We start from the raw sequence: 10,779 nt of genomic DNA, 5'->3' as shown, positions 1-10,779 counted from the left end.
ACATGTTTGTCTGAGTCTTCTATCAAAAGTTACAGCTATTTATATGAAGTTGTACAAAAACGCTTTCTTTCGCCAAGACAGTGCGTTTCTCACTGTTACATGCATTTTGAATGGGGAACTCGACCGAAACAAAGTATAGGTTTTCATTATGTGAATAACTTGGAAATCTTAGCTCAAACAGCTGCAAAACCTGTTTTCCCAGCACGTAGACCTTGAGTTCTATAAGATAAAGCCATAAACATGTGTATCCGAGTCTTCTATCAAAAGTTACAGCTATTTCTATGAAGTTGTACAAAAACGCTTTCTTTCGCCAAGACAGTGCGTTTCTCACTGTTACATGCATTTTGAATGGGGAACTCGACCGAAACAAAGTACAAGTTTTCATTATGTGAATAACTTGGAAATCTTAGCTCAAACAGCTGCAAAACCTGTTTTCCCAGCACGGAGACCTTGAGTTCTATAATATAAGGCCATAAACATGTTTGTCTGAGTCTTCTATCAAAAGTTACAGCTATTTCTATGAAGTTGTACAAAAACGTTTTCTTTCGCCAAGACAGTGCGTTTCTCACTGTTACATGCATTTTGAATGGGGAACTCGACCGAAACAAAGTATAGGTTTTCATTATGTGAATAACTTGGAAATCTTAGCTCAAACAGCTGCAAAACCTGTTTTCCCAGCACGTAGACCTTGAGTTCTATAAGATAAAGCCATAAACATGTTTGTCTGAGTCTTCTATCAAAAGTTACAGCTATTTATATGAAGTTGTACAAAAACGCTTTCTTTCGCCAAGACAGTGCGTTTCTCACTGTTACATGCATTTGAATGGGGAACTCGACCGAAACAAAGTATAAGTTTTCATTATGTGAATAACTTGGAAATCTTAGCTCAAACAGCTGCAAAACCTGTTTTCCCAGCACGGAGACCTTGAGTTCTATAATATAAGGCCATAAACATGTTTGTCTGAGTCTTCTATCAAAAGTTACAGCTATTTATATGAAGTTGTACAAAAACGCTTTCTTTCGCCAAGACAGTGCGTTTCTCACTGTTACATGCATTTTGAATGGGGAACTCGACCGAAACAAAGTATAGGTTTTCATTATGTGAATAACTTGGAAATCTTAGCTCAAACAGCTGCAAAACCTGTTTTCCCAGCACGTAGACCTTGAGTTCTATAAGATAAAGCCATAAACATGTTTGTCTGAGTCTTCTATCAAAAGTTACAGCTATTTATATGAAGTTGTACAAAAACGCTTTCTTTCGCCAAGACAGTGCGTTTCTCACTGTTACATGCATTTGAATGGGGAACTCGACCGAAACAAAGTACAAGTTTTCATTATGTGAATAACTTGGAAATCTTAGCTCAAACAGCTGCAAAACCTGTTTGCCCAGCACGGAGACCTTGAGTTCTATAAGATAAAGCCATAAACATGTGTATCCGAGTCTTCTATCAAAAGTTACAGCTATTTATATGAAGTTGTACAAAAACGCTTTCTTTCGCCAAGACAGTGCGTTTCTCACTGTTACATGCATTTGAATGGGGAACTCGACCGAAACAAAGTATAAGTTTTCATTATGTGAATAACTTGGAAATCTTAGCTCAAACAGCTGCAAAACCTGTTTTCCCAGCACGGAGACCTTGAGTTCTATAATATAAGGCCATAAACATGTTTGTCTGAGTCTTCTATCAAAAGTTACAGCTATTTCTATGAAGTTGTACAAAAACGTTTTCTTTCGCCAAGACAGTGCGTTTCTCACTGTTACATGCATTTTGAATGGGGAACTCGACCGAAACAAAGTATAGGTTTTCATTATGTGAATAACTTGGAAATCTTAGCTCAAACAGCTGCAAAACCTGTTTTCCCAGCACGTAGACCTTGAGTTCTATAAGATAAAGCCATAAACATGTTTGTCTGAGTCTTCTATCAAAAGTTACAGCTATTTATATGAAGTTGTACAAAAACGCTTTCTTTCGCCAAGACAGTGCGTTTCTCACTGTTACATGCATTTGAATGGGGAACTCGACCGAAACAAAGTATAAGTTTTCATTATGTGAATAACTTGGAAATCTTAGCTCAAACAGCTGCAAAACCTGTTTTCCCAGCACGGAGACCTTGAGTTCTATAAGATAAGGCCATAAACATGTGTATCCGAGTCTTCTATCAAAAGTTACAGCTATTTATATGAAGTTGTACAAAAACGCTTTCTTTCGCCAAGACAGTGCGTTTCTCACTGTTACATGCATTTTGAATGGGGAACTCGACCGAAACAAAGTATAAGTTTTCATTATGTGAATAACTTGGAAATCTTAGCTCAAACAGCTGCAAAACCTGTTTGCCCAGCACGGAGACCTTGAGTTCTATAAGATAAAGCCATAAACATGTGTATCCGAGTCTTCTATCAAAAGTTACAGCTATTTCTATGAAGTTGTACAAAAACGCTTTCTTTCGCCAAGACAGTGCGTTTCTCACTGTTACATGCATTTTGAATGGGGAACTCGACCGAAACAAAGTATAGGTTTTCATTATGTGAATAACTTGGAAATCTTAGCTCAAACAGCTGCAAAACCTGTTTTCCCAGCACGTAGACCTTGAGTTCTATAAGACAAAGCCATAAACATGTTTGTCTGAGTCTTCTATCAAAAGTTACAGCTATTTATATGAAGTTGTACAAAAACGCTTTCTTTCGCCAAGACAGTGCGTTTCTCACTGTTACATGCATTTGAATGGGGAACTCGACCGAAACAAAGTATAGGTTTTCATTATGTGAATAACTTGGAAATCTTAGCTCAAACAGCTGCAAAACCTGTTTGCCCAGCACGGAGACCTTGAGTTCTATAAGATAAAGCCATAAACATGTGTATCCGAGTCTTCTATCAAAAGTTACAGCTATTTCTATGAAGTTGTACAAAAACGCTTTCTTTCGCCAAGACAGTGCGTTTCTCACTGTTACATGCATTTTGAATGGGGAACTCGACCGAAACAAAGTATAAGTTTTCATTATGTGAATAACTTGGAAATCTTAGCTCAAACAGCTGCAAAACCTGTTTGCCCAGCACGGAGACCTTGAGTTCTATAAGATAAAGCCATAAACATGTGTATCCGAGTCTTCTATCAAAAGTTACAGCTATTTCTATGAAGTTGTACAAAAACGCTTTCTTTCGCCAAGACAGTGCGTTTCTCACTGTTACATGCATTTGAATGGGGAACTCGACCGAAACAAAGTATAAGTTTTCATTATGTGAATAACTTGGAAATCTTAGCTCAAACAGCTGCAAAACCTGTTTTCCCAGCACGGAGACCTTGAGTTCTATAATATAAGGCCATAAACATGTTTGTCTGAGTCTTCTATCAAAAGTTACAGCTATTTATATGAAGTTGTACAAAAATGCTTTCTTTCGCCAAGACAGTGCGTTTCTCACTGTTACATGCATTTGAATGGGGAACTCGACCGAAACAAAGTATAAGTTTTCATTATGTGAATAACTTGGAAATCTTAGCTCAAACAGCTGCAAAACCTGTTTTCCCAGCACGGAGACCTTGAGTTCTATAATATAAGGCCATAAACATGTTTGTCTGAGTCTTCTATCAAAAGTTACAGCTATTTATATGAAGTTGTACAAAAACGCTTTCTTTCGCCAAGACAGTGCGTTTCTCACTGTTACATGCATTTGAATGGGGAACTCGACCGAAACAAAGTATAGGTTTTCATTATGTGAATAACTTGGAAATCTTAGTTCAAACAGCTGCAAAACCTGTTTTCCCAGCACGGAGACCTTGAGTTCTATAAGATAAGGCCATAAACATGTGTATCCGAGTCTTCTATCAAAAGTTACAGCTATTTATATGAAGTTGTACAAAAACGCTTTCTTTCGCCAAGACAGTGCGTTTCTCACTGTTACATGCATTTTGAATGGGGAACTCGACCGAAACAAAGTATAGGTTTTCATTATGTGAATAACTTGGAAATCTTAGCTCAAACAGCTGCAAAACCTGTTTTCCCAGCACGGAGACCTTGAGTTCTATAAGACAAAGCCATAAACATGTTTGTCTGAGTCTTCTATCAAAAGTTACAGCTATTTATATGAAGTTGTACAAAAACGCTTTCTTTCGCCAAGACAGTGCGTTTCTCACTGTTACATGCATTTGAATGGGGAACTCGACCGAAACAAAGTATAGGTTTTCATTATGTGAATAACTTGGAAATCTTAGCTCAAACAGCTGCAAAACCTGTTTTCCCAGCACGGAGACCTTGAGTTCTATAAGATAAAGCCATAAACATGTGTATCCGAGTCTTCTATCAAATGTTACAGCTATTTCTATGAAGTTGTACAAAAACGCTTTCTTTCGCCAAGGCAGTGCGTTTCTCACTGTTACATGCATTTTGAATGGGGAACTCGACCGAAACAAAGTATAGGTTTTCATTATGTGAATAACTTGGAAATCTTAGCTCAAACAGCTGCAAAACCTGTTTTCCCAGCACGGAGACCTTGAGTTCTATAAGATAAAGCCATAAACATGTGTATCCGAGTCTTCTATCAAAAGTTACAGCTATTTATATGAAGTTGTACAAAAACGCTTTCTTTCGCCAAGACAGTGCGTTTCTCACTGTTACATGCATTTGAATGGGGAACTCGACCGAAACAAAGTATAAGTTTTCATTATGTGAATAACTTGGAAATCTTAGCTCAAACAGCTGCAAAACCTGTTTTCCCAGCACGTAGACCTTGAGTTCTATAATATAAGGCCATAAACATGTTTGTCTGAGTCTTCTATCAAAAGTTACAGCTATTTATATGAAGTTGTACAAAAACGTTTTCTTTCGCCAAGACAGTGCGTTTCTCACTGTTACATGCATTTTGAATGGGGAACTCGACCGAAACAAAGTATAGGTTTTCATTATGTGAATAACTTGGAAATCTTAGCTCAAACAGCTGCAAAACCTGTTTTCCCAGCACGTAGACCTTGAGTTCTATAAGATAAAGCCATAAACATGTTTGTCTGAGTCTTCTATCAAAAGTTACAGCTATTTATATGAAGTTGTACAAAAACGCTTTCTTTCGCCAAGACAGTGCGTTTCTCACTGTTACATGCATTTGAATGGGGAACTCGACCGAAACAAAGTACAAGTTTTCATTATGTGAATAACTTGGAAATCTTAGCTCAAACAGCTGCAAAACCTGTTTGCCCAGCACGGAGACCTTGAGTTCTATAAGATAAAGCCATAAACATGTGTATCCGAGTCTTCTATCAAAAGTTACAGCTATTTATATGAAGTTGTACAAAAACGCTTTCTTTCGCCAAGACAGTGCGTTTCTCACTGTTACATGCATTTGAATGGGGAACTCGACCGAAACAAAGTATAAGTTTTCATTATGTGAATAACTTGGAAATCTTAGCTCAAACAGCTGCAAAACCTGTTTTCCCAGCACGGAGACCTTGAGTTCTATAATATAAGGCCATAAACATGTTTGTCTGAGTCTTCTATCAAAAGTTACAGCTATTTATATGAAGTTGTACAAAAACGCTTTCTTTCGCCAAGACAGTGCGTTTCTCACTGTTACATGCATTTTGAATGGGGAACTCGACCGAAACAAAGTATAGGTTTTCATTATGTGAATAACTTGGAAATCTTAGCTCAAACAGCTGCAAAACCTGTTTGCCCAGCACGGAGACCTTGAGTTCTATAATATAAGGCCATAAACATGTTTGTCTGAGTCTTCTATCAAAAGTTACAGCTATTTATATGAAGTTGTACAAAAACGCTTTCTTTCGCCAAGACAGTGCGTTTCTCACTGTTACATGCATTTTGAATGGGGAACTCGACCGAAACAAAGTATAGGTTTTCATTATGTGAATAACTTGGAAATCTTAGCTCAAACAGCTGCAAAACCTGTTTTCCCAGCACGTAGACCTTGAGTTCTATAAGATAAAGCCATAAACATGTGTATCCGAGTCTTCTATCAAAAGTTACAGCTATTTCTATGAAGTTGTACAAAAACGCTTTCTTTCGCCAAGACAGTGCGTTTCTCACTGTTACATGCATTTTGAATGGGGAACTCGACCGAAACAAAGTACAAGTTTTCATTATGTGAATAACTTGGAAATCTTAGCTCAAACAGCTGCAAAACCTGTTTTCCCAGCACGTAGACCTTGCGTTCTATAATATAAGGCCATAAACATGTTTGTCTGAGTCTTCTATCAAAAGTTACAGCTATTTCTATGAAGTTGTACAAAAACGTTTTCTTTCGCCAAGACAGTGCGTTTCTCACTGTTACATGCATTTTGAATGGGGAACTCGACCAAAACAAAGTATAGGTTTTCATTATGTGAATAACTTGGAAATCTTAGCTCAAACAGCTGCAAAACCTGTTTTCCCAGCACGTAGACCTTGAGTTCTATAAGATAAAGCCATAAACATGTTTGTCTGAGTCTTCTATCAAAAGTTACAGCTATTTCTATGAAGTTGTACAAAAACGTTTTCTTTCGCCAAGACAGTGCGTTTCTCACTGTTACATGCATTTTGAATGGGGAACTCGACCGAAACAAAGTATAGGTTTTCATTATGTGAATAACTTGGAAATCTTAGCTCAAACAGCTGCAAAACCTGTTTTCCCAGCACGTAGACCTTGAGTTCTATAAGATAAAGCCATAAACATGTGTATCCGAGTCTTCTATCAAAAGTTACAGCTATTTCTATGAAGTTGTACAAAAACGCTTTCTTTCGCCAAGACAGTGCGTTTCTCACTGTTACATGCATTTGAATGGGGAACTCGACCGAAACAAAGTATAAGTTTTCATTATGTGAATAACTTGGAAATCTTAGCTCAAACAGCTGCAAAACCTGTTTTCCCAGCACGGAGACCTTGAGTTCTATAATATAAGGCCATAAACATGTTTGTCTGAGTCTTCTATCAAAAGTTACAGCTATTTCTATGAAGTTGTACAAAAACGTTTTCTTTCGCCAAGACAGTGCGTTTCTCACTGTTACATGCATTTTGAATGGGGAACTCGACCGAAACAAAGTATAGGTTTTCATTATGTGAATAACTTGGAAATCTTAGCTCAAACAGCTGCAAAACCTGTTTTCCCAGCACGGAGACCTTGAGTTCTATAATATAAGGCCATAAACATGTTTGTCTGAGTCTTCTATCAAAAGTTACAGCTATTTATATGAAGTTGTACAAAAACGCTTTCTTTCGCCAAGACAGTGCGTTTCTCACTGTTACATGCATTTCGAATGGGAACTCGACCGAAACAAAGTATAGGTTTTCATTATGTGAATAACTTGGAAATCTTAGCTCAAACAGCTGCAAAACCTGTTTTCCCAGCACGTAGACCTTGAGTTCTATAAGATAAAGCCATAAACATGTTTGTCTGAGTCTTCTACCAAAAGTTACAGCTATTTATATGAAGTTGTACAAAAACGCTTTCTTTCGCCAAGACAGTGCGTTTCTCACTGTTACATGCATTTGAATGGGGAACTCGACCGAAACAAAGTACAAGTTTTCATTATGTGAATAACTTGGAAATCTTAGCTCAAACAGCTGCAAAACCTGTTTGCCCAGCACGTAGACCTTGAGTTCTATAAGATAAAGCCATAAACATGTTTGTCTGAGTCTTCTATCAAAAGTTACAGCTATTTATATGAAGTTGTACAAAAACGTTTTCTTTCGCCAAGACAGTGCGTTTCTCACTGTTACATGCATTTTGAATGGGGAACTCGACCGAAACAAAGTATAGGTTTTCATTATGTGAATAACTTGGAAATCTTAGCTCAAACAGCTGCAAAACCTGTTTGCCCAGCACGGAGACCTTGAGTTCTATAAGATAAAGCCATAAACATGTGTATCCGAGTCTTCTATCAAAAGTTACAGCTATTTCTATGAAGTTGTACAAAAACGCTTTCTTTCGCCAAGACAGTGCGTTTCTCACTGTTACATGCATTTGAATGGGGAACTCGACCGAAACAAAGTATAAGTTTTCATTATGTGAATAACTTGGAAATCTTAGCTCAAACAGCTGCAAAACCTGTTTTCCCAGCACGGAGACCTTGAGTTCTATAATATAAGGCCATAAACATGTTTGTCTGAGTCTTCTATCAAAAGTTACAGCTATTTCTATGAAGTTGTACAAAAACGTTTTCTTTCGCCAAGACAGTGCGTTTCTCACTGTTACATGCATTTTGAATGGGGAACTCGACCGAAACAAAGTATAGGTTTTCATTATGTGAATAACTTGGAAATCTTAGCTCAAACAGCTGCAAAACCTGTTTTCCCAGCACGGAGACCTTGAGTTCTATAATATAAGGCCATAAACATGTTTGTCTGAGTCTTCTATCAAAAGTTACAGCTATTTATATGAAGTTGTACAAAAACGCTTTCTTTCGCCAAGACAGTGCGTTTCTCACTGTTACATGCATTTTGAATGGGGAACTCGACCGAAACAAAGTATAGGTTTTCATTATGTGAATAACTTGGAAATCTTAGCTCAAACAGCTGCAAAACCTGTTTTCCCAGCACGTAGACGTTGAGTTCTATAAGATAAAGCCATAAACATGTTTGTCTGAGTCTTCTATCAAAAGTTACAGCTATTTATATGAAGTTGTACAAAAACGCTTTCTTTCGCCAAGACAGTGCGTTTCTCACTGTTACATGCATTTGAATGGGGAACTCGACCGAAACAAAGTACAAGTTTTCATTATGTGAATAACTTGGAAATCTTAGCTCAAACAGCTGCAAAACCTGTTTGCCCAGCACGGAGACCTTGAGTTCTATAAGATAAAGCCATAAACATGTGTATCCGAGTCTTCTATCAAAAGTTACAGCTATTTATATGAAGTTGTACAAAAACGCTTTCTTTCGCCAAGACAGTGCGTTTCTCACTGTTACATGCATTTGAATGGGGAACTCGACCGAAACAAAGTATAAGTTTTCATTATGTGAATAACTTGGAAATCTTAGCTCAAACAGCTGCAAAACCTGTTTTCCCAGCACGGAGACCTTGAGTTCTATAATATAAGGCCATAAACATGTTTGTCTGAGTCTTCTATCAAAAGTTACAGCTATTTATATGAAGTTGTACAAAAACGCTTTCTTTCGCCAAGACAGTGCGTTTCTCACTGTTACATGCATTTGAATGGGGAACTCGACCGAAACAAAGTATAGGTTTTCATTATGTGAATAACTTGGAAATCTTAGTTCAAACAGCTGCAAAACCTGTTTTCCCAGCACGGAGACCTTGAGTTCTATAAGATAAGGCCATAAACATGTGTATCCGAGTCTTCTATCAAAAGTTACAGCTATTTATATGAAGTTGTACAAAAACGCTTTCTTTCGCCAAGACAGTGCGTTTCTCACTGTTACATGCATTTTGAATGGGGAACTCGACCGAAACAAAGTATAGGTTTTCATTATGTGAATAACTTGGAAATCTTAGCTCAAACAGCTGCAAAACCTGTTTTCCCAGCACGTAGACCTTGAGTTCTATAAGACAAAGCCATAAACATGTTTGTCTGAGTCTTCTATCAAAAGTTACAGCTATTTATATGAAGTTGTACAAAAACGCTTTCTTTCGCCAAGACAGTGCGTTTCTCACTGTTACATGCATTTGAATGGGGAACTCGACCGAAACAAAGTATAGGTTTTCATTATGTGAATAACTTGGAAATCTTAGCTCAAACAGCTGCAAAACCTGTTTGCCCAGCACGGAGACCTTGAGTTCTATAAGATAAAGCCATAAACATGTGTATCCGAGTCTTCTATCAAAAGTTACAGCTATTTCTATGAAGTTGTACAAAAACGCTTTCTTTCGCCAAGACAGTGCGTTTCTCACTGTTACATGCATTTTGAATGGGGAACTCGACCGAAACAAAGTATAAGTTTTCATTATGTGAATAACTTGGAAATCTTAGCTCAAACAGCTGCAAAACCTGTTTGCCCAGCACGGAGACCTTGAGTTCTATAAGATAAAGCCATAAACATGTGTATCCGAGTCTTCTATCAAAAGTTACAGCTATTTCTATGAAGTTGTACAAAAACGCTTTCTTTCGCCAAGACAGTGCGTTTCTCACTGTTACATGCATTTGAATGGGGAACTCGACCGAAACAAAGTATAAGTTTTCATTATGTGAATAACTTGGAAATCTTAGCTCAAACAGCTGCAAAACCTGTTTTCCCAGCACGGAGACCTTGAGTTCTATAATATAAGGCCATAAACATGTTTGTCTGAGTCTTCTATCAAAAGTTACAGCTATTTATATGAAGTTGTACAAAAACGCTTTCTTTCGCCAAGACAGTGCGTTTCTCACTGTTACATGCATTTGAATGGGAACTCGACCGAAACAAAGTATAGGTTTTCATTATGTGAATAACTTGGAAATCTTAGTTCAAACAGCTGCAAAACCTGTTTTCCCAGCACGGAGACCTTGAGTTCTATAAGATAAGGCCATAAACATGTGTATCCGAGTCTTCTATCAAAAGTTACAGCTATTTATATGAAGTTGTACAAAAACGCTTTCTTTCGCCAAGACAGTGCGTTTCTCACTGTTACATGCATTTTGAATGGGGAACTCGACCGAAACAAAGTATAGGTTTTCATTATGTGAATAACTTGGAAATCTTAGCTCAAACAGCTGCAAAACCTGTTTTCCCAGCACGGAGACCTTGAGTTCTATAAGATAAAGCCATAAACATGTTTGTCTGAGTCTTCTATCAAAAGTTACAGCTATTTATATGAAGTTGTACAAAAACGCTTTCTTTCGCCAAGACAGTGCGTTTCTCA

This window comes from Astatotilapia calliptera, chromosome 13 (assembly GCF_964374335.1).
Source record: "Astatotilapia calliptera chromosome 13, fAstCal68.1, whole genome shotgun sequence".
In the NCBI taxonomy this organism is placed as follows: Eukaryota; Metazoa; Chordata; class Actinopteri; order Cichliformes; family Cichlidae; genus Astatotilapia; species Astatotilapia calliptera.
This window is presented reverse-complemented; position numbering follows the sequence as displayed.